Here is a 25,608-nt window from a genome sequence, read left to right on the forward strand (position 1 = left end):
AATCTGTAAGTCAAAGAAAAAATTACCCTAAAATTTCCATATTATTTTGGAATGAATGATAATAAAAAGAGGGTGTATAAAACATTTGGAATGTAGCTAAAATTGTGGCAGAAGGAAATTATAATTAACATTATAGTGTATAACTTGATGCTTATACATTTTAAAATGTAGATGAATTATGAAAATTCCAAGAAAAACCATAATTTATTAAAGTTGACCTAAGAAGAGACTATCTGAATAGTCACATGTTAATAAAGATATTTAAACTATAAGTTAAAATCTTCCAACACACAAAATACTCCTTGGGTGCTAGTTAATTTACCAGTGCAATTTAAAAAATATTTATGGGAGAAATAATACCAATATTATACAAATGCTTCCAAAGACTAGACATAGAACAATAGGTATACTATAAAGTCAGTAAAACCTGACAAGACTATTACACTTTTGTGTCTAGATGAAAAAAATCCTAAACAGAATATTAGCAAATGGAATGAAGTAGTATTTAAAGAGGATAATACACCTAGACAAAGTTGGATTCATTCTAGGAATGCAAGATGGGTTTAACATTGAAAAACAGCCATATTATTTAGTATATTAATGACATAAAAGAAAAAAATAATCCTCTCAATAGCTGCAATAAAAGTGTTTGAAAAATTCAACATTTCCTGGGTATTTACCCAAAGAAAATTAAAAAAAAAAACACACTAATTTGGAAAGCATGGTTATGCTTACTGCAACATTATTTACAATAGCCAAGATATAGAAAAAACCTGAGTGTCTTTCCATAGATAAATACGTAAAGAAGATATGGTGTATATATTATGGATGGACCTAGAGGGTATTATGCTGAGTGAAGTAAGTCAGACAGAGAAAGGCAAATACTGTATGATTTCATTTAAATGTGGAAACTTAAAAACAAAACAAACAAACAAAAATCCAGGTACAAACTCATAAATACAGAGAATGAACTGGTGGTTGGGAACTGGGTGATGGGTGAAATAGATGAAAAAGATTAAAAGGTACAAAATTCTGGTTATAAAATAAATAGGTCTCAGAGATTAAAAGTATAGCACAGGGAATGTCATCAATAATACTGTAAATCACATTGTAAGGGGACAGGGGTGCCTACACTTACTGCGGTGAGCACTGAGTATAGACCTGTCAAATCACCATGTGGTACACCAGAAGCAAATATAGCATCGTATGTCAACTCTACTTCAATTAAAAAAAAAAAATTTAACTTCTGATCATTATAAAAATTACCAGCAATCTGGGAATAGAAAGGAATTTTAAAAACCTGAAAAATAACATCGACCAAAAAAACCTTAGGGCAAAAATCTAATTTTTGCCAATAGCTAACCAATAGTTAATGGTGATATGTGGAAAATTTTCTTCCTGAAATTGTTAATGAGCTGAAGATGGCCACTGTTGCCATTTCTCATCAAAATCATACTGGAGGTCCTGTCCAATGCAATAAGTCAAGTAAAAGAAATAAAAGGCATAAAGATTGGGTAGAAAGAAATAAGGCTATCCTTATTTGTAGGTGATATGAATGTATATGTAGTACATTCATAATAGTTGGCATATGTACTATGAAATTAGTAAGTAAATATTGCAGAACCACTCAATAAAAAGTCAATATTAAAAATAAAGTATACTTCTATTACTGTAAAACTAATAGAAAATTTATAAAATAAAGTGTCATCAAATCCTCAAATCCCTAGGAATAAGTAAAAAACAACAATAAAAAAACCTTTATAGGACAAACACACAGGGAAACATAAAACATTGTTGAGAAGAATGAAGTACATAAACTGAGGAGTATAACATGTTCATATACTGGAAGTTTCAGTATTATAAAGATGTCAATGAATGGGTGTGGTACATAAACAATGACTCTTGGGACACTGAAAAAATAAAATAAAGAAAAGATGTCAATTATTTTCAAATAATTGAGGGGTTTGATGCATTCCTACGAAAAATCTTAGCTGGTTTTGAGTGTCTGTCCTCATGTGTGTGTGCTTGTGTGCTTGTGTGTGTGTATGCAAAAATGACAAACTAATTCTAATATGTATTTGGAGATAAAAAGGGACCAGAATTGCCTAGACAATTCTGAGAAAGGACAAAATTAGAAGACTTACTTGAATCTTTATATCAAGATTTATCTTAAAAACTATTGTAACTAAGACAGTGGGGTACTAACACAAGATAAAATAGAGAGTAAATTGAGATTCAGAAACAGATCCAAACATATATGTCCCCTTGATTCATGACAAAGTTGATGCTTCATTTCAGTGCAGAAAGTTCCCCTCAATAAATCATGTTGGGTCAATGGGATATTCACATGGAACAAAAATAAATCTGGAGCTGTATCACACATCATACATAAAAATCAATTCCAGATGCATTATAGTTCTAAAATGTAAAAGTAAAAACAGTAAAACTTTGTAAAGGTAAATTCAAGAAATATTTTCATAACCTTAGGGTAGGCCAATATTTCTTAAGGAAGATAAAACACCACCCATAAAAGGAAAAGATCGTTAAAGTGGTCTTCATTAAAATTAAGAACTGGTGTTTATTGAAATATGCCATTGAGAGAATGAACATGCAAACCACAGGGTGAAAGATATTTAAAATATAGATGTTCAACAAGGGACTCTTAGATAATATATAGAGTACTTTACAAATCAATTAGAAAGAAACAAAACAAAACAAAACCCAGAGAACCCAAGAGGAAACAGGGTATAAAAATTGAAGGGGTCTTTCCCAAGATAAGATATCTGGGTAGCCAATAAGCCTATGAAAAGATGTTTGGCCTCATTAGTCATTAGGTCAAATTGAATTCACCATACAATATCTACACATTCCCAATAAAATGGTTAAAATAAGAAAGACAGAGAATACCAAGTGTAGACAAGGATGGAGAATATTTGAAGTCTCGCTCTTGCTATATTCAGGGTTTCTCTCAATTTCAACGCAGAGTGAAAGAGGACAGACACAAAGGGCTAGATACTGAATGGTTTCTTTCATAGAAAGTACTAAAACAGGTAAAACTAATTGATGGTGGAAGATGTAAAATGGTTGTTACTTATTCTAGAAGCCTCGAGGATGTTGGCTGTCATCTGTTTGTTGATCTGCCTCGTGATTACATGGGTTTATGTAAAATTATTTTACAACCTGTGCACATTTCTATATGCTTGTTATTTATATGAAAATGCTTATTTAAAATGAAATCACCGCTAGGTAAAGAACTTCAGACAGTCGAGAGGAGGGAACTCCTCAGCTTTAAAAGGACTTTACCTGGTTAGTGTAGCCCAGTGGACCCTCAACACATTGTCTGGGTGGGGCAGCTCTCGTCCCCAGATCTGTTGCCAACATATCTTCCACTATAACAAAACCCATTTGACTCACCTGTAACATTTTGAAATCAAAGTCCTTGCAAGTTTGACAAGACCTGACTGTCTGGTTCTTCCAAGGCAACATTATTATTTGGATGTCTGAGAGAAGGATTGGAAGGTGGAAAATTCTGTCAATCCACAGGTGGTGTTTCTCCTGGAGGGCTTGAGACAACACAGGTGGCTGTACCCTACTCCCAAAGTTTCTGATTCAGTAGGTGGTAGGGACTGAATGTTTGTATCCTTCCTCTACCCCAATTCATACATTGAAACCCTGTCCCCCAATTTGATGGTGTTGGGGGATTGGGACCTCTAGGTGGTAATGCCACTAGAGCACTTATTGGTGAGTACCTCCTAGGGATAATTGCTGGTTGTGGGCTGGTGGGTCCTGGGTCATCATTCACAGACATGCAGCCTTGAGGTCTAAATTTCACTGTTCCCAGCGGGTTCTCAGAAGGACCCTCTTTCTCATGGAGCTGGATTTCAAGAGTTAATTACATGAGTTTTTGCAAGGGAGTTCAATTATAAGATGCCAATGCCTTGTTCTTACACGTGGCAAGTCAACAGGGGTAGGGGAGCCTTTCTTAAGTGAACACCCCTCCCCACTCGTGATCTCATTAGGCGTTTGGCATTTTGAATTGTGTAGCTTGTAAACCCAAGGCCGTCTGCGCAGGTGACATAGTCTTTATTTCTGGTGATGACTGACACCCTTGGTAAAATAATTATGACCTGATTTCTATTTCTGTTAGAAGAGCTGACTTTCTCCTTGGCATTGGCAGCAGTGTTGGGGGCAAGGGTACATTGGAAGTGGCTGGGGAACAAAGAGGCAGCAGATCCAGCTGCCTGTTTCCATATCATGAGTACATCATGTGTCTTAAGAAGACCAGCTGAGCTCGTTACATTTTCCATCCTCAAATGACTCTTGCTTTGCACATATATTTCAAAGGCTTAGAGTTGTTTGCAGAATGCTTTCCCGACCACAGGATTTCCCATCCTGCAGCTGGAGAGTCTTCTATTCAAAAGGGCCCGGGGTTTTCCAAGTGTGGGATGTCATATCTTTAGCACTCTTTAGAACTCATCCTGCCTCTCTTGGAGTGGACTTGCCGTGAGCTGTCCCAAGCCAAAAACCACCCATAGTGGCTTCATCTACTAGATCTGGCCACTGTCACGGACTTTGGCACCCTCATGTTCCCAGATTTACTTATTTGGGGCAATATTGCCAGTTAAAGAATCACTTCCCCCCCTGTTCTCATGTCCATTCACATACCCAGCAGGGTCCCCTTTCCTATAGACCTGCTCTCTATTGGTTCTCATCAATGAAGGTCATCAGCCATGGAGGTAGGGAGCAGAAATTACTGGTGACCTGCCCCTGCCCTCAGACCTTGGGTATACTCTCATTCACCTTGAGCTGCCAGAGTCTGCATCTCTGGGCCTAAAATCCGCATCCCCCCCCCCCCCCGCAAAAAAAAAAAAAAAAAAAAACCAAAAAAACTATGGATGGTTGCTCTTCCAGGAAAAGCCTCCAGGCAGTGATTGTCAGGCATCGATATATACATGCTCTAGATCACTGGCTCCCAGGATCGGATATTTTTCACTGTTTCCCAGAATTTGCCCCTGGTAGCCAGCTTCAAAACACATTGCTTGTTGGCTTTCCTTCCAAGCAATTATATATTCAACAGCTATTTATTGAGTGCCCACTGTTTACCGGACACTGTGCTCAACTCGGAGTATAAATGATGAGTGAAACATCCATGGTTCTTGTAGTCCAGGAGGAGAAACAGACAATAAATAATCACACAGAAATGGATAATTCCCAAATTGCTATCAGTGCTGTTAGGGCTTAAACAAGGCATATGATGGGGGCGCTAAGCGACCCTATCTACATGATGCATGATATTGAACCTGAGGCCTGAGGAATGAGAAAGGTTGAGCCACGTAAAGAGCTGGGGGAACAGAATGTGTGAAGGCACTGGAATGGGAGAACACTTAGGATATTCTCAGAATGGGAGGAGAGCTGATAGAGGGGGACAGAGTGCTACTCAATGAAGTTGGAGAGGCAGGTAGGGGCCTGGGATCATCCATGACCTTGTAGAGTGCTTAGGCACATGTGTGTATGTGCATTTGTGCTTGGGCATGCCTGAGAGCACCTGTAGCATGTGGGCGTCTCTGTCTTGTGTGTGTGTGTGTGTGTGTTCACGCAATGGTTTTCCATGAATGGGATGTGTTTGCGTCTTGCTTGTGATTCGTGCACACCACTGTGCCTCTGTGTGTATGCAGGGGGTGGGGTGGGGGGGTGATTGTGTGTTTGTAAGGGCCTTTTCTCCCAATGTCGCTTTTTGTATTTCTGTAGAAGTATGTATTTATGTATCTCACCATGGTGGTATCTGAGTCGATGAATCTGGTTATTTATGAGTGTGCTTGTGAAACTCCAAGGATGAGTGTGTCATTGTGCATGAAAGCATGAGCACTATGTGTGTATTGGTGTGTGAATCTCTTTGTCTTGTGTTACCGTATATGTAGATTTGTAGCTGTCTATGTGTGTATGTTTTATGAGTCTTTTTTTTATACCAACTGTATGGGTGTCTGCCTCTTTGTGTGGAACTCTGGAAATAGTCTTGCCCTCACTCAGACCACAAAATCTTGGAATTTTTATAGCCCACATTTGCTAGCAAGATGCAAACTTTATTTGCAGTTACAATTATGGATGGTTTTATTTCATATTTTCAATATTCCTGGACTTTTAAAATCTGAAGACTAAATACTTTATGTGAATACGTGTGTGTGTGTTTATTTCTCTTGGTTTTAGTAAGTCAGCTCTAGTTAAGGCCAAAATCCCAACCCCTGTCTTTATGAGTTAATATATTTATTTAGAAATGAGTTTCAGACCTGGAGTGGAGTCGTTTCCTTAGGCAGCTTTTTTTTCAGTTAATGTCCTAGTCGTAAGATGATCCAGAAGCTTGTTGGTGAATCAAATGTGATGAGCCCATCCCTGAGCCCCCTGTATGCTGTCACAGATTGTTGTTGTTAGGGAAATGGAGGCAGGAGCTCCCAGGGAGCGGAAGTGAGGAGCCAGAGCCTGGACTGTTGGGGAGCAAGGGGGCCCAGTGTGTTGAGGGCACGTTCCTTCAGCTCCCGATCCTGGGAACACGACAAAATGATTCATGTCAGGGAACGTGGGCTCTGGTCCGACTCTTCACGCAGCTTCTCACGTTCCTGGGTTTGGTGCCCTATTTGTTCTTCCAACTAGAATCGTGAAAAACGTAATTGTCTGCTTCAAGTATTGTTTTGAGTGTTTTGTTTTTGGACCTATAAAATATGTATGAGCCTTCCAATGGGTTTAATAATGTTCTTACTTTCTTTAACCTTATTTTTCTCCCAAGGTATTCAGTTCTTCTCTCATGAATTCTCTGACCACAGACCATTTTCAGGAAGTCAGTCCCAGCAAATTGGAGAAAGCTTCCTATGAAGTTCATCACGTTTATTGAGCAGTTTGCAGTTCTTCTAGAAAAGTCTCTCACTGCTTCATCTCATTTCAGCAAGACAATATTCCTGTGAAGTGGGTAGGGAAGACCTTATTCCCATTTTATAGATTAAATGGAATAAACTTGGCACCATATATATATCCTTTGGAAGCAAAGGGAACTCACCTTGGGCCAAGCAGGAACTCTGAGAAGAAAATTGAGACAAGATAACACTTTGCCTCCTCCATCCCCTGTATCTTTCCAGTTAAATTACCTTGTTTCCTTTTGCTGCTACAAACTTGCCTTTCCTAGCACACACCTGACCTGGATCTGTCCATGTTTTTGCATAGAGGGATGACCTTAATGTATTTGTAGAATCTACATGCCGCACACTAAAGGCCACCCAGCAGATGCAAATGCGGCAAATGGAAAATGCATTTCAGGTACAGATCAAATAACTGTAGTGACGGGGACTTGGTTGTCCAGAGATATGCTGAAAGTCTCTTTGAATTAAAAGCAGGGCGTTTGACGATTTCATGTCTTTCCTATCCGAAAATTTAATCTTCCATGGGGTGGAGGAAGCGATCTGGGTCACTGACGTGCTCAGCCAGAATCTCACCAACAAAGAGGCATCATCTGGCCGAATGGAAGTGATGGGAACCTTGGGAGAGGTAATGGAGTGAGGAGTGAAAAACTGGGCACAGTGAGTTGATGGGTAGGTGGATTTCAAACAAGTGAGGAAAAAAGTCAGCTCAGATCTGTGGGTGAGGCTTTAAAAAACAGGGTGTCAGTGGCTGGAAAATCTCTCCACGATGCAATTCTGCCTGTGTGAATTTTTCCAGCGATGGAGGGAGAGCATGGAGAGGCAAACCAGAGAACCCAGTGCGGTTAGGCAGGCAGCCCTGATGAGCACCAGGGCAAAGAGGCACCAGAAGAATGGAAAGAGGAACTCAGGCTCAGGAACAAAATCGAAGAGGTGGCAGGGAAACCAGAAGACTGTCTTGGAGGAGATGAGGATTATGCTGTGCTGAGAGCAGAGTAACAGCCATCTCCTAAAAGATGATCATCTAAAAGGGGATTGAAGTCAGCTCCAGATGAGGCTGTAGGTCTATGAAGGGAGCAACTATTTTAGTCCTGAGGAGGGGTTGGAAAGAGAGAGAATCTAAGCCTGGAAAATGTGGACAGGATGTTGATGAGGGACAGGGGGGCACAACCTCAAAGTAAGGGAAGGAACTAGAAGAGAGGGTCTCACTTACTCCTCCTAGGGTCTCACATTACATGGTCCCCTCAGGGTCCAGGAGGGAGATCCTTGAACTTGGCTAATAAATACTGAGAGAATCCCCAGGAAAAAATGAGAGGGGTGGATGTCTGGAGGCAGATAAATGTCACCCCCACCCTTTCACAGGAGACGAATGAGGTTTCTATGAACCTGGAGGTGGTGAGGTGGTGGCTGATTCTCAAAGATCCCTCACTGGATTCTAGAAATAGTTTGTGAACACATGGAAGTGGAAAGAAGGACCACAAGGGCTTGGCTTGTGTTCACTCAGAAATTCTAACAGGTCAATTCCAACCCTTCCTCTCATACACGGACACACTATGGACTGAGGAAGTGAGTTTGTTGTTAGAATCTGGGAGAGGAGCTGGACAAGGGAAAAGTGTCACATTAAACCTCTTTGGACAAGATGGGTAAATACAGATTAGAAGACATAATGATACCAGTAATAATAAACATAGTGCATGTTTATTGAAAGCTTACTGTTATGTCAGACACTGTCAGGTCTTACCAATGGTTTGGTAATATTTTGTATTTGTCAAGGTTTTCCAGAGAAACAGAACCAATAGGATATAGAGGGATGCAGATGTAGATATATGGACAAGGGGAGACTTGTGATAGGCATTGGCCAACATGGATATGGAACACAGAAGTCCCATGATATTCTGTCTCTAATCTGAAGAACAGGAAAGCTGGTTTGGTCCAAGTCTGAAGGCCCAAGAAACTGGGGACTGATGGTCTAAGTTCAGGTTGGAGTCTGAATGTCTGAAACCAGGAGGGCTGGCCTCTGAGGGCAGGAGCCAACGGTTGTCTCAGCTCGAGCACAGACAGTGTATTAGCCCTATCTCCTCCTTTTCTGTTCTATTGGGTGCTCAGTGGGATTGGGGGAGGCCCATCCACATTGGTGAGGGCCATCTTCTTTACTTAATCTGCTTTTTCTAATGCTGATCGCTTCTAGAAATACCCTCACACACATACACTCAGAAATAATGTTTTACCTGTTATCTGGGCATCCCCTAACCCTGTTAAATTGACCTATAAAATCAATCATCACATCATTGAATTGTCAAATGCAAAACAGGTGGATGGGACTAGGAGAGAGGTCTCCAGTGTGGGTCCCGACATTGTGTCCTTGACCTTATAAACCAATCAGCACCTTGATTTCTCTCTTGGAGGAAGATACAGAGGACACGTGAATGATACAAATCTGGGAGGAAGGGAGAACAAACACATGAGATGACAGGAAGAACAAAGAACTTGACAGGCAGGAATAGTGGACTGAATCTAATATGACAGAAAAGTACCAGCAGTAGCCATTTATCTGGAAAAAAAAAAAAAAAGTCCTCCTATTCCAGTGTAGAATAGAGGAGATGTGGTAAAGCATTTACTCAAATAAAAATTTCAGATGATGGCACAGTTTGAGCCAAAAATGGGAGATTCCCCCTGACAAAAATTGTTAAGGAGATTTCAGGCCATATTAATAGGAGTACAGAATATGTAATGTGGGAGGGGATAGTCTAGCCCTAATCACTCCTTACCTAGAATATCTTGTTTGATTTTTAGTGTCATTACAGATAGGGGTGGGGCTAATACCTTTTAAGATCACTTCTCTGGTTTTCTTTAATGGTGTCCCAACACACTTAAAAATCATATCCAAATTATTTTCCATGGCACTTCTTAATCTCTCTGCTCCCCCATCTACTACTTCATTCCCTACTACTGTCTCCCTCAGTTCTTAACTTCTGTTGCTGATCTTCAGACAGACTGAGTTTTCTCATCTCCACGCATTTACCTTTTCTCTCTCCCCTACCTAAACACACTGTCTTCAGAAATTTCCCTGGTTTGATCCTTCAATGAATTCAGGTCTCTGCTTCATAATACCTTCTCGGCGGGGGGGGGGGGGGGTAAGAAAGGTCTTTCCTGAGAACTTTATTAAACGAGGGACTCCCTGTCACTTGCTCCCCTTTTCACGACATTTCATTTTTCACCAAAACATGTAGTGCTACCTGTCATTACTCTACATGTATATATTTATTATTAACTGGCTCCCTTGTTAGAACATATGCCACGGGAGTGTAGGGACATAACCATGTTGGTCTCTCCTAGCACTGTCATAGTAGGTAGGTCGATAGACCCATAGAAGGGTCAGAGTAGGTGCTCGATTAAAAAAAATGTTGAATGATGGAGGAATGAATGAATGAACATTCTACAGAACTCATGTTTCATGGAGTGCGTTTTGGCAAATGTCGTATGAGGTTCTTACTACTGTCAACTCTAGAAATAAGGTGGAAATTAATGTAGGGAAATAACAAAGATTTGGGGATTTCTCTGGTTTGTACCCATTATTCCTGGCTTTAGTCCCTGATCCCCTCTCTTAAACACTCCTAAAATTCCTTTCTTGGGAATTCTCTTTTAGTTGGCCCCTAAGGGTCAGTTTTACCCTTTTCTTTGGGCATTTCTGGGGTGAAGACCCTGTTACTGGATATCTCTCTTCTTTCTTCAGCTCTTCTGAGCCGTGGCCCTGAAAGACCATTGTCCCCAGTCCTGCTTTTCCTTCTTCTACAGCATTCTTCCAGAGTGCTTTCACTAGCTGATTGTCCTTTGGGAGAACTGACAGATTATTGTCTTTCTATCCTTGTGTAAGTAATGATCTTAAGTGTTCCAGTTTTATGATGTCAATAAGTTGCTTAAATACACATTAAAAAATACAACTCCTTGATTGCAGAAATATGACTTTGTTGTGTGTGTGTGTGTGTGTGTGTGTGTGTGTGTGTGCATGTGTTTCCTTCCCACAACATTTAACACAAAGCCTGGACTATAGTAAGAGTTGAGGATATATTTGTTGGTTTTCAAGATGGTTGGGAAAGGCTGTCTGGGTGAAAAAGGTGACTCAATATTTTTTGCTGGAGAGACTCATTCACGAATGGGTCTTCATTCCAGAGGCATTCCTTTGTTCATGTAGCAGATGTTGACTGAATGCCACCATGTGCTTTCCAGGCGGTGGCCTCAGCATATCCTTGCTTGTAGCCTGCCCTCACCTTTTTTCTTCATATCAGCTAGGCACGACAGGGGCCATTCTTAAAAAAAAAGTCACCTTATGTTTTACTCACTCTTCCATTGAATACCATGTAGAGGTATGATTCAGAATTTCAGAAAAGGTATCATTGGGCTCAGTCATTCCTCACAATCTTTTCTCTAATCTTCTGGCCTCAGGCACAGCTTCAGTGTGGTTGGCGAACACTTGTTGTCAATGCCCAGCAATGAGCTTCCATGGCGCTCTGGTCGTGAGGTTAGAACGAGGTGCCTGGGTCAGACCGAAGGGCTCAGGTGCCTGTCTGGTTGTTGACTGACCAAGTGACCTTACTCAAATGACTCACCCTCTCTGTTTCCATTCCCTGATGTGTAGGAAGTGGGAAAAATGATAAAACCTCCCTCAAAGGGGTGCTGAGAAGGCGGAGAGGGATGACATGGGAAGTGCCCCACGAGGCTTGAGTATAATGGTGGCCCCACTCTTATCTTTTTGGACCATTATAGTATTGCCGAGGGGCTGATAAGATTCAGGGAGATAGTTTCAGATAGGAAAAAAGATCTTGATGGTACAGCCACTTGGAAAGACATTTTCTTACCGAAACTAAGATGTTCTTTTTTTCTCCCAGTACTATTTTTTTTAAATTAACACACACTGTATTATTTATTTCAGGGATACAGGTCTGTGATTCGTCAGTCTTACACAATTCACATGACCGCACCATCCCCAGGTAGGCTCCTTGGTGTTTGCCCAAAGGAGTTGAAAACTTATTATCCACCCAAAAACCTGCACATGGATATTTACAGCAACTTTTTTGATAATTGCCTAAACTTCGCATTAACCAAGATGTCCTTCAGGAGGTCAGTGGAGAAATCAACTGTGGTTCATCCAGAAGACGGAATATTATTCAGAACTAAAGAGAAATGTCCCTCAGGTCATGGGAAGACAGGGGGGAATCTTAAATGCATATTACTAATGAAGGAAGCCAATCAGAAAAGGCAGCATGCTATAGCTTCCAACTATATGCCAGTCTGGAAGAGGTGAAACAGTGAGACATGTGGTTGCCAGGGTTTTTTTTTTGTTTTTTTTTTTTTTTTTGTGGGGGTAGAGCTGGAGGGGGGATTGTGTAGAGATGCGTAGGTAGAACAAAGAAGAAATTTAGGGCAGTGAAAATACTCTGTGAGATACTCTAATGACGGGTACATGTTATTATGCATTTGTCCAAACCTGTAGAAGGTACAATACCAAGAAAGAATTATGAACTGTGGGTGACCTGATGGGGCAATGTGGGTACCTCAGTTATAGCAGAAGTCCTGCTCTGCTGGAGGCTGTTAGGGAAGGGTGAGGCTATGCACGTGAGGGACAGGGAGGATAAGGGACACCTCCTTACCATCCCCTCAGTTTTCCTGCAAAAACTGCTCAAAAAAGCTCTTAAAAAACCTCCAGCATATGGACACTTTATTTTTTGATGGTCCTAAATAGAAAGGCACCCAGAAAAGAGTATTGAGAACTCTTCCCACCATCAAAACCTACATGGTTTGTTATTATTCTACTGTGTGTGTGTGTAAAGGAGCAGGGTGGCACTTACCTGACCTCCTTCCTCAAAGCCTTCTTCCAACTAATTCCACACAACTGGGACATAGCGGAAACCAAGCCCAGAGGATTGGAAGGAATTCTTACATATTCAGTAGTTCATTCATCCGTATCTTCCTTCCCTCATTGTTTCACTCAAGATTAATGGATAACAACTTGGTGGCAGGTGTGAACTCCCCTCCTTGGGCTTCCACGTGTGTACACGTAGCTCACCAACCATCTACTGAGACACATGCAGGACTGCTGTCTTGTCCCCTGCCATTGCCCCCTCCTTGCTCAGTACCCCAGCCCTTCCAGACGCGCAGCCCGACGTTGAACATGATCCCATGGGCAAGAGGAGCCATTCTAGATTTTAAGCAGAGGAATGATTTTGAAAGATTACTTTGGAAAGGAAATAGCCCTGAACCAGGAGGCAGAAAGACAGGTTAGTCCCAGATTTGAATTCTGTTTCTTTCTCTTCCCAGATATGTAGCCTTGGAGAAGAAACTCAGCTGTACTGACCTCTCAGTTGCCTTATCTTTAAAACGGGGGGGAGGGGGTGATCAAGCCTGTCTCACATAATGATCACCTGAGTTCAACGAGAAAACACATAAGAAGGTGACTCTAGCGCCTGGCCTGCGTGAGGTATTCAACCATGATTTCATGACTTCTTTCTTTTGTAACACTGGATGGTTTGGGTAAGAGATGGGAAGAGAGAATCAACTGTGGCTCGAATGAGAGCAACATGGCTTTATCGCCGGTCATCTTCCAGTAAGACAGAATGGATCCTTTTCTCAGAGCCTATGACCCTTGATTTTTGCTGCTGTTGTTGTTAAGGGGGATCTGAGGGGATTTAGTCAGGACGTGGAATCCTGCTGTTCATTTAGCATTTGGAAATTGCTGGAGAAGGGAGCTGGGGGTGCCAGGCACAGCCAGAGCACCAGGAGAAGCTGGGGACTCTGAGCCCAGCATTTCCATGGCACGAATTTCAGCTGAAGCCCTGTTCTTGGCCTGGCCCCACCTGCCCATCTATAATTAGGGTCGTGTCTACAGTGAGATAGATTATAAGGAAAGAGAAGAAGGATGTCAGCAAGTCATAATTTCCAGAATCAAAGCTCCCGTTCCCTCCCATCTTTTTTCCCCTCCCTATTTTGGATTTGGCAGCAGGTTTCCTCAAAAGTAGGCCATGGTGTCCTTTCCTACAGTTCATTTCAAGCGGGCAAGGAGGGCCCCGCCAGCTGCCAGTGCCCTCATTCTGGGTTTTGCAGACCTCGGGCAGGGAGCATTTCCCGGATGCACACCTCTAGCCAGGGAGGCAAACGTTTGTCACAGAAGGCTTCCCCCCCCCCCACCACCTAAACAAGGAGTTGTCATAAATAAAAAAATCATTTGCAAATGTCTAAACATCCAGCCCAATTTTATTTTTAATTGTACGGTGCATGTGTGCTGATGCATTTTGGATGTAGGAAATTGTTACAGATGTCAAGTTGGAAAGATCTTTTCTTTTGGGGTCTTGGGATTTGAAGGTTGTGTTGGAACTGTCAGTCTCAGCCCTTCTGTTGCAGAGTTCATGAAAGGAGAACTTTCCAGAGAGGCAGAGAATGTAAGAAGGTTTTGATCTAGGCTGTGACTTTGTTGTTGCATTATGTTCACGAAAAGAGCCACAGAGCTGACCTGGCACAGTGTGGACATGGGATTGTTTCCTTGACAGAGGCTGGGCTGGGCAAGAGAGAAACAGCCTACAGGACACCCAAAGGAGGGGGACAAGGAAGTAGAAAGAGACAGTCGTGTTAAGGGTACAACTGCTGAGCCACTACCTCGAGGGCTGGTTCCAACTTTTCTGCATCAGGACCCCATCGATCTGACATCATTTGGATAAAGACTGAGAAGTAAAAGTTATAACAAGTTTGGGGAGAAACTCAGGGGAGAAGTGGATAGTGTGTGAATTGTGGAGGTTTCCTTTACTAAATCATGAGTCTATTCCAAGAACTGTAGGTTGGCTTTTTCTCTCTCGTCTACTCTGGCTGCTTAGTAATGGCTACTGGAGGGGATCTTTCCGGATGTCCTCTGTGGAGATGGGTGCGGGCCGGAATGGCGCCCGCCCTGTGGGCTTGCCTGAGAAAGTCTCAGAGTACGGGCCGCCTGCTTCCTGACATGTGTGGGGTCCTCACTCCAGCCAGGGTTGGCCTTACCACTGACTGCTGCCTCCTTCTCCTGCTCCCCTGCCCCCTCCTCTCCCTTTCTTGTCTTAGAAAAGAAACTCACTTCACACCGCACACCAACATATACATAAGTCCTTTTATGTATATGATCTTATTTAATCCTCAAGCAACCCTTATAATTATAATTCCAATTTTAGAGACCAGAGAACAGGACCACAGAGAGACCTGTCGGGGTGACGTAGCATCAGAGCTGGGAACGGGACCCAGGACTGTCCGAAGCCCAAGGTCTCGCTTACCTTCAGGGTGCCCGTGGCCCCACAGGCCCCACCAGCTGTCCTCTCCCTACCCCACGCCCGTTTCTCCCCCACTGCTCCACAGCTGGGCAGTGTTTTCAGTTCTTGAGTCATGAAAGATTGAGCCAGTTAATGAGCACTCTGTGAGTGGTGGTTTATTATTTTTTTTAAATTAAAAAAGTTCCCCCTCTTGTGTCTTCTTTGCTCCTATTTAAACAGTCCTGTGAAAGGTAGACTTGTGACCGAATTAGCCCTGTGGTGGGAGCTTCCAAGAATATTCTGGAAGAGCATCTGAGCATCCACAATTCCCTGGGCAGTGTGGCTGGATCACGATGCTAACCAGAACTGCCAGAGGCCGGACCTCCAAAGTCTAATCCCTAGGGGCAAGTTGGGGGCAGTGGCTGGTGGGGAAGAGAAGCTGTCCTTGCAGACGTTTGCTCTGGGTGAGGGCAGATTTGGAGCCAAGAGTGGGCAGCTCAGGGCTCTGTCAGTTGGGAAGGAGGACAATCTGGCTGAGTTCTGGTCTGTAGAAAACTCGTGGCAAGAGTGGTTCTATCACTTTAGATTCTGCATTGGCCCATGGCCCTGGCCCCATTCCCCCCACCCCCCGCCTGGCTGCTTGATTTCCAGCTACCTCAGGTGGAGCTAAGTGACGGCATAATTTTCCTTCAAGGCCAGAGAGAACATACCGTATCCTTCTTCTTTCCAACGTTCTGATTTGCAAGCGGCACCAGCCCAGAGTCTGAGCCATGTGCCGTGGTGCAAATATGTGCACGTTCCCATCTCTCCTTTCTCAGCTGGTGGGATGGTAAAGTTCCTCAATCGAGGCAATTTAAGATGGGAAGGGGCTGCAGGAGGAAGGGGCATGAAGGCTGTGAAGTAACTTAACCGGGATATGCACAACAGAACCTGACGATTTATTTGCTTGTTTGAGTGTTTGATTATTTTGATTTTCAATTACAAATCAGTGCTTGTTTTTGAGGATAGTCTTGCTCCAAGAAGGTAGACTAACTCCTCTGTTTTCGGAGCATATCTCAGCGGTTCTTTTTTTTTTTTTTTTAAAGGATTTTATTTATTTCTTTGACAGAGAGAGAGAGAGATCACAAGTAGGCAGAGAGCCACGCAGAGAGAAAGGAGGAAGTAGGGTCCCCGCTGAGCAGAGAGCCTGATGCGGGGCTCGATCCCAGGACTCTGGGACCATGAGCTGACTGAAGGCAGAGGCTTTAACCCACTGAGCCACCCAGGCACCCCAATCTCAGTGATTCTTAATCTGAAATATGTATCAGAGTTACTTGTGGAGCTGTAAGGAGTCCCGATGCCTGGGTCCCATCCCTAGAGATTCCGATTTAATTGTCAAAATCGAGGCGTTTGCGACATGACATTTAAAAGCTCCACAGGTGATTCTAAGGTTTGTCTAAATTTGAGACCTGCTGGTCTACAGGACACCTGCTATTGGGATGCAGGCAGAAAGCTTTAGTGCCACAGTCAGATGTTCTCATCTGCAATCACAATGAAAACCTACACAAATAACCTTTACTGAGTGTTCATGTGCCAGACGCTGAGGTGCTTTGCCTCCACCGTCTCTTTGCGTTCTTGAACAACATGGATCTGAATCACCTGGAGGGCTTGTTAAAACACGGGTGTCTGGTCCTCACCCCTAGGGTTTCTGATTCAACAGGTGTGGGAGGCAGCCTCCAAGAGGTAGGTGCTCCCTCCTGTTATTCATGCTCTTGTGTAATTCCCTCCCCTTGAGCGTGAACTGGTTTTACGGACTGGTTTCTCAAGATGAGAATATGGTAAGAGAGATGGGATGTCACTTCTGAAATAAAGTTACCAAAAATGCTGTAGCTTCTTCCATCATTCTCTCCCACATCATCTGTCCTGGGGGAAGAGGCTGTCGTTTCGTGAGGCAGTTCTGTGGTGAGGACTGTATGACAAGTGTGTCTAGATTCCTGATACAGATATGAGATAACAAATGTTTGATGTGTTAAGCTGCTAAGTTTGGAGGTAACTTTTTTTTTTTCGTCAATAGAGACTTAGTGCAATAGGTCTGGGACAAGGCCTGAGAATTTCCATTTCGAACACACGCCTAGGTGATGCTGATGATGCCAGGCTGGGGGAGGGGTCACACTTTGAGAACCATTACCTTCCCCCAATACTGAGAAGATGCTATTACTATCCGATTATACTGATGGAGAAACGGCATTAGCGTTTTGTAACTTGCTCAAGGTCGCCTACAAGAGTGGTATTGCTGGGATTCAAATGCAGGAAATCTGACCCCCATACTCAGGCCCAGAACTCACTCTGCTATGCTACTTCCTCTTCTCCTTATGAAGTGTGTCTCCTGCCTTCTGTGTTGAATTGTTTTGATTGAATTGTATGTGATGTTGATGGTTTTCCAGTGAAAAACGTTGACTTGGGTCTTTACTGGATGTGGCTTTCCTTTCTTTAGGACATTTAGGACATAATGTGCCCCAATTTAGGATTTGTGTTGGAGTGAACCCAAGGAACAGTTTACCTTTTGGTACAGAGGTATGCAGACTTTCGTATGCATCAGAATCACTTGGAAGTCTTGTTAAAATACGAATTGAGGGGGCCCATCCTCAGAGTTTCTGACATAGCAAGTACAGGGTAGAACTTGAGAATTTGCATTTCTAACGAGTTTCCAGTCAATGGATCCAGGGACCACCAGGGACCACACTTAGAGAACCACAGCTTAAATCAAAAGGCCAAGATGCTTACTGCATGGCAGATGAGCGCTTTAGCTAAATCCTCTGAGCTGTTTTGTGCAGAGAAGGCAGGCAAATGCTGGGTTCTGTGCTCCCTTCCCCCACCTGCCTCATACGTATTTCCACCCCAGGAGGCTCTCTGCTACAGCTGGGACATAGGGTTGGAAGAACCATGCTGCTGGGCTCTTTCTGCACGTCCCATGCATTCCAGGGTGAGCTCAGATTCCATCCTAATTATCAAGGGCAGAGTGTGGTCACAGGCAGCCCACAGCGCTGCTTCGAGGGAGGTGTTGCCATTTGGGTTAGGTCTTGAGAAACTGAAGTGGGAACTCTGACAAGCGACTGCTCAGGCATGCCTATCTTCATGATCTGTTGCTACAGACGGAATGAGGGTGGGTCACCGCCTGGCCAGGTGGAGGTAATGAATGGATGTAGGTTAAGCCAAGATCAGCCAAGCCAAACTACAGAAGAGCTCTTTGCACATTTTGGATGCCAAGCATCCCTTGCCAACAGGGCTTGTGTTTTTCTTTCTTTTTTCTCCATTTCTGATCACCTCCTTCACTCAACCTGAAGCTCTGTGGCCAGTTCCAGGCTGGCCAGGATGGGGCCCCGGGCGTTGGCATGTGGCGGTTGAGCCTTGGCCATATTGGAACGGAGCACTGGGTCAAGGCATGTGGTGAGGATAGTTTACCTTCCTTTGCACCAGCGGTGAATGTGTGTGTGTGAGCCACAGCTGGGGGACTAAGCTTGGGGTATCAAAGAAAGCTTGCCATTTTGAACTGTATCAACCCTTCCACTGGATCCAAAATGGAGAGTAAGCTTGATTTTTGACCTCTCTTTAAGAAATACACAACCAGCCTTCTGGTCTGAAAGGAGCAGCTGTGATAGGATGTATTATTTGTTTACAGTATTTCATCCCCTTCTTGCCCTTGTCATCTTTCTCTGTAGACAGAATATTCTCTCCCTCCTATTAACCTTGGGTCTATAATGTGACTGACTTGGCTCAATGGCCTATTTGCTACATCTGAGCAGAAGATTTTAGAGCCACTGAAAGTTTCTAACAACTTTTCTTATTCTGCCCCTCCACCATGAGACCAGCCTTGGCAACTAGCTAGAGACTGTGCCTTCAGTCTGGTCCCCTAATGGGCAGACCCGCAGTCACCCCACAGCTCGGGACAGAGTCTCAGAGTTTCCCAGCTGACCTATAGCTGATGGGTGATATGAGTCACAAACAGACATTTGTGTTTCAAGCTAAGGTTTGGACTCTGATTATATCCAGGTTCCAGCAGAACCCAGAGAAAGCTTTCTAACTCAGAGGCAGAGCCACATCCTGGTCTAGATCATTCTCTGAATTTCTAAGCATCAGGTACTTCAAGTACAGAACGGAGTTCCCTTTGTTTCATCATTTCAGAAACACAAGAGTGACCGCTTTGAAATGTCACCTAAATATAAAGCACGTAGTTTTTAAATCTTCGAGAGAAAATATCAGAGAACATCTATCTGTATGATCTGGCAGTAGGAAAAGTTTGCATAAACAAAACATAGAAGAAGGAGAAGTTGAGTAAAATGAAATAGTTGCTTTTGTATAACAAAAGACACATGAGCAAAAGACAAAGAAACCTCAGAGATGGAGAAAGTATTTTATATATAATGGAGATACACACACACATACATATACATACACACGCATATCCTTTATATATAAAGGCTTTTATGTATTATGAAACCAGAATATACAATGATATTAGGAGTTCCTACAGATCTATAAGAAGACAAAGCAGTAGGCAAAATGGCAAGGTAAAAGTCACAAATTCATGGCAGAGGTAATAAGAATACTCACCGCCCCCCCCCCCAAAAAAAAACCCCACGTACAATAACTTCAGTAAGTCAGGGAATGTGAACTAAGCCACAATGAGACATCATTTAACAATTTGCAGCAAACCTGCAAAATTCAGTAAGTCCAACAGTACCAAGTATTGGGGATAATGGACCCCATGCCAGGGCCAAGAATGACTACGATACAACCCTTGATCTTGAGGGACTTAGCATTGAATGGAGAGGCAGACTGTGTGAAGAAGTGGCTTTAAGATCTGGGCAGTGATGGTGTGTGTTCTTGGTACGGTGGGGTCTGAGGAGGGACCCTGGGTCTCTAAGCCCACAGGAGTTGAGGGAGGCTTCACAGAGGAAATGCCATGAAATGAGAAAAGAGGATCGTAGACCTAGGGACATCTGGGCAAAAGCACTGGGGATTGAAAGAGATTGAAAAAGTAAGGGAAAATGTATGGAATTGAAACAGAAATAAGGTCCGACAGAGTAGGACAAATGCAGTGTGATATCACTTATACCTGGAATCTAAAAGCTGCACTCCTAGAGACAGAGACTGGAATGGTGGTTGCTAGGAGCTGGGGGCAGGGGGAGATGGTGGAGGAAATGGAAGAAACTTGGGTCAAAGAATATAAACTTCCAGATAGGCGATGAATCTGTTCTAGGGCTCGAATGTATAGCACTGTGGTTATACTTAATGATACTGTATTATTCACTTGAAAGCTGCTAAGAGAGTGGATTTTAAATGTTCCCCACCACAATAAAAAGATGATAATGTTGTGGTGTGATGCAGGTGTTAGCTAACTCTAGGGTGACCATGATTTTGCAATATAGACGTGTATCAAACCAACACCTTAAATTTAAACTTACACAATGTTATATGGCAATTATAACTCATTAAAGCTGGGAAAAAAGAAAAGAATGCAATAGAAGGATTGAGTGTATAATTATATATATAATGTTATATATTCTGTATATACGAAGTGATTAATTCCATGGTGTGCATAAATGAGTCACTGATATAGAGGACAGTCTGGCTGAACTCTTCTGTAACCCGAGGGCTGAAGTCAGAGAGATATGCAAGAACAGACAAAAGGTCATGGCCGGGGAGGAAATCTTAACAGTCATTTAACTAGTACTGCTGAAGAAGAGATTGCAATCAGGATAAGAGAAGTGAGAATCAAAAATACAATGCAAGAACATTTCAGGAGGTGAGGAAGAAATACTAGAAATATTGTCTAATTGGCAAAAACCAGTAAAAAAATAAAAGGAAAACCAAAAGGCAACTCAAATCCAGACCTTTTCTGCTTAAAAAAAAAAAAAAAAATCCAAGGAATTTTTGCTTATTAGTGAATTTATTCTCATTTTCCTGATTTTAAAATTAATACAGATTTATTTTTGAAAATTAGAGAAATACACAACAAAACACAAATGGCATGGCATTGGTAACTGGTAATTGGTAGTGTGTACACACATCTGTAAACGTATCCATATGTGTATATGTACACAGATGCGCAGGTGCATTGTGAATGTGCATATATGTATTTGGACAAACAGTTCATTCTTTTTTTACTTATTTTTAGATGTTTATAGAAAGACCAACAGACATTTTTAGTTACATTTTTCAAGTTTTGTTATGCTCCTTTTATTATGATAATTCCCCAAATCTTCTGAATTTGCAGTTTTAATTTCCGACTCAACCTAATCATTCCTTTGGAGAGGTTTTGTATATTTCATTTTTTCCTGTCTTTTCTCCTGAAAAGTTTTACATTTTCCCCTTTCATGTTTAGGTCACATGCCCCACTGGGTGGCTGTTTTCTTGGTTCCCGTTCTAGAAACAAACCTCTGGTTTTCCTCTGCTGTGGTCAGAGAATAGACTGCAAGAGACTTGTCCTCTTTGGAACGTTTTGAGGTTTTCATCAAGGCTGAATTATGTAATCATATTTTTGTAAATGTTCTGGGCCCTGGGAAAGAAAGCTTTTTTTTTTTTTTTTTGGTTTGTTTTTCAAGTATAGCATCTTCACTAACATTTGCTATCATCAGACTTGTGAAATTTGTGTATATCAGATGGTTGTAAAACAATATCTTATTTATTTTTTTATTAACATATAATGTATTATTTGCCCAGGGGTATAGGTCTGTGAATCATCAGGCTTACACATTTCACAGCACATACCCTCCCCAATGTCCATCACCCAGCCACCCTCTCCCTCCCCTCCTCCCCTAAGACCCACCAGCAACCCTCAGTTTGTTTCGTGAGATTAAGAGTCTCTTATGGTTTGTCTCCCTCCCAATATCTTATTGTAGTAAGTTTCATGTCTCTCTCACTGCTTGATATGTTGATCACTATTCATATGCTCTTCTAGGCCATTCTTCCTTTCTCTTCGATGAATCTTTGATTGTAGCCTTTGACCTTCCTTATTGGTTTGTCTTTTTTAAATACTGATTTATAGGCATTCCTTCTATGTTCTGGATTAGATTTTTTTCCCTATTATATGAGTTAGAAATAACTTCCACATGCCTGCAGTTTCTCTTCTCTTTTTGCTTATGTTGTCTTTTCTCATAAAAGCTTTTTAGTTTATTATAGTAAGTTTGTCAATCTTTCATGTTTTGTGTTTTTATCCTTTGCTTAAGAAGATCTTCCTTTCTGTTAGCTTAAAAACATATTTTCCCACATTTCTTTTTTTAATGGATATAAACTTAGACTTTTCACATTTAGGTATTTAACCCATAAGGAATTTATGCTTGTATATGCAGTGAAGTAGGGATTATATTCTTTTTTTTTTTTTTAATTTGGGTGGCCAGTTGTTACAACATCATGAAATAAATGCTTTCTTATAAATTTTTTCATCTATCGGTAGATGTTTCTTGGAGACTTTTGTTCAAATTGTGGGTCAATTTACCTTTATCTGTACCAATGTCACATTGTTTCAGTTCCTGTAGCCTCATATGATAAATAGTAGTACAAAGCACCCATACTTATTCTTCAAAATTGTCTTGGTCCTTTACTCTTTCATATAAATTTCAACATCAGCTTATTGATTGCCTTGGAAAGCCCTATTATAATTTTTATTGGAAACATATGCTTATATATTAATTTAGAGGTAATTGCCTGCTTTATAATTCGAGTTCTTTTAACTGATGACATGGTGTATATATCTCAATATTTAGAATTCGTTTTAAGTACCAAAATATAAATTTATAACTTTATTCATAAATTTTTTTACCTTTCTCATTTTCTTTGTTGCATTTATTTATTCTTAGATATTCTGTAACTTTCGTTGTTCTTAAGAATGAGATTTTTAATTTTATTGTAGTTGCTAATTATTTATCTAGGACTGATACTAATTTTAATGTACTGCTCTGTATCTGGCAATAATGCTAAATATTTTTAAATAACTCTAATATTGCTTTTCTGTATTGCCTTATATATTCAGTGTTTTCTATGTGACTAGCAGAAATGTTCCTTTCTAATCCTTGATACCACTTCTTGCTTTTTCTTTCCTGCTCGCATTGACCAAGACCTTCTATATAACGCTAAGTAGGTACAATGATCGGAGCATTCCTTTTCCTGTGTCTTGACTTTAAAGAGAATGCTGCTGAATACTCAGTATACGATCTATGTTGGAACTTATATGGAGATCTGCTGTATATGCTATATCAGGAAGCTCCCCTGTCCCTCTCCTGCCTCTGGTTTACTAAGACTATTAAAAAAAAAAAAGTTAAGAACAGTTATTAAATTTTTTCAAATGCTTTTTGGGCATCTTTTGAGATGCTCATATGATTTTTCTCCTTTAATATGTTAATGAGGTGAATTTCATTATAGGGCTTTTCTGATGTTTAATCATGCTGGCATTCCTGGCCTAACTCCATTCGATTATCATTATATATTATATACATATTAATAATTACATTATTGCATCCAGTTCACTAAGGTTTTAATTAAGAGGCTACCCTACGATTCATTGTCTATATTTTTAAATTCTAGAAATTAAATTCTAACTTAGTCTAGAAGTTGATCTGTTTCATATTCGCTCCCTTTTTTCATCCTCACTTTTTTCTTTCACTATTATTCCCTTTAGTCTTTTGTAATATATTTTATTTGATCTTTGAGATAACAAGCTACTACTTCCTAATTGTTCCATTTGTTATGCCGGGTGGCTCTCCACAGCGGTGGTCCATTTTCCCGCCTGGTTTGTGATTTTTGATTCTGAGATCGTCTTCTGCAACGATTGGTTTTTCTGTCGGAATCCACCGGGCCTGTGTCATGGAAACTTCCTTGCTGAAACTTCATGGTGAGGCTTGCGGTTTTTCTGGTCCCTGGCAGAATTTGAACAGCTCTTTGAGGATCTTGGTTTTACATACATAGCTGATTTCACCCCATGCCTTGAGTGGGCCTTGAATTGTGTTTAGGAGGTCGCCAACTTATGATGGTTCAACTTACAGTTTTTTAACTTCACGATGGTGCAGAAGTGAGATGCATTCAGGAGAAACGACTTGGAATTTTAAAGCTGGATTTTTTCCTGGGTCTGCCTACCTATATGGGTAGGAGACTTTCTTGCCATGCTGGACAGTGGCAGTGAAGTCAGCTGCGTGATCATAAGGGTGAACAGCTGGTATACCTACAACCATTTTTATACCCATACAGGCATTCTGTATTTCACTTTCAGTATGGTATTCAAAAAAATTATATGAGACAGTCAACACTTTAGTATAGAATAGGCTTTGTGTTAGATGGTTTTGCCCAACCGTAGGCCAATGTAAGTGTTCTCAGCACTTGTAAGGTAGACTAAGCTAAGCTGGGATGCTTGATAGGTTATTCATTAACCTATTTTTAATTTTTTTAATTTTAATTTTTATTTTTTGAAGATTTTATTTATTTACTTGACAGACAGAGATCACAAGTAGGTAAAGAGGCAGGCAAAGAGAGAGAGGAGGAAGTAGGCTCCCCGCGGAGCAGAGAGCCCAATGCGGGACTCCATCCCAGGACCCCGGGATCACGACCTGAGCCGAAGGCAAAGGCTTTAATTCACTGAGCCACCCAGGTGCCCCAACCTATTTTTTTTTTTTTTTTTTTTTTTACTTACTATATTTTCAGTTTATAATGGATTCATCAGGATGTACTCCCATCATAAGTTGAGGAAGATCTCTATTTCCATCCTCCTGTGGACAGTGAAACCTCAGCTCTGGAGGCCTGTTTCTGAAGCCTTTACGCGTCCAGAACCATGCAATGTCATTTCATACACTTCCCTTACGTACTTCAGACTCTTGAGATTTATTTTTCTTTTCTTCAAGGACTTTCATTTACTTTTTTTTTTTGTTTCATGCACTTTTTAAATATCTTACAATTTGTCTAGGATTTCCATCAATCTGTAATGCGAGGAAGTGATTTTCATCACCTTTTGTCTGACATTGTTTCAGAAATTCAAAAATCTCTTCATTTTATTTTAAAGTTTCTAATCACTGTTTATCTGTGCAATTTTTCCTGATCTCAAATTATCTTTCTGTCTGACTGTAGTAGTTTGATAAATTCAATGTCCTTTTGATTCTTCTTAGAATAAGAATACTTTCTTTTTTGCCTCTTCTCCTAGATATTTAACCTTCTTTTGAATGTCCATCATTTTTTGAAACCGAGTTAATTTTTTTAGAACCAGAGTCTTTTGACTATTTATAAAACCTCTTAGCTTTTAAAGAATGCTTCTCAAAATGTTGGTCACAGGCTACCAGCATTAGAAGCATCTCAATTCTTTCTTAAAATTAAAAATTCCCCAGTCTTCCTCCCCTTGCCCTTAATCAAGATCTTGGGAACAGGAACCTAGAAGCTACATTTTATTTATTTATTTTTTAAAGATTTTATTTATTTATTTG

Source organism: Mustela nivalis (genome assembly GCF_964662115.1).
Source record: "Mustela nivalis genome assembly, chromosome: 8".
Classification (NCBI taxonomy): domain Eukaryota; kingdom Metazoa; phylum Chordata; class Mammalia; order Carnivora; family Mustelidae; genus Mustela; species Mustela nivalis.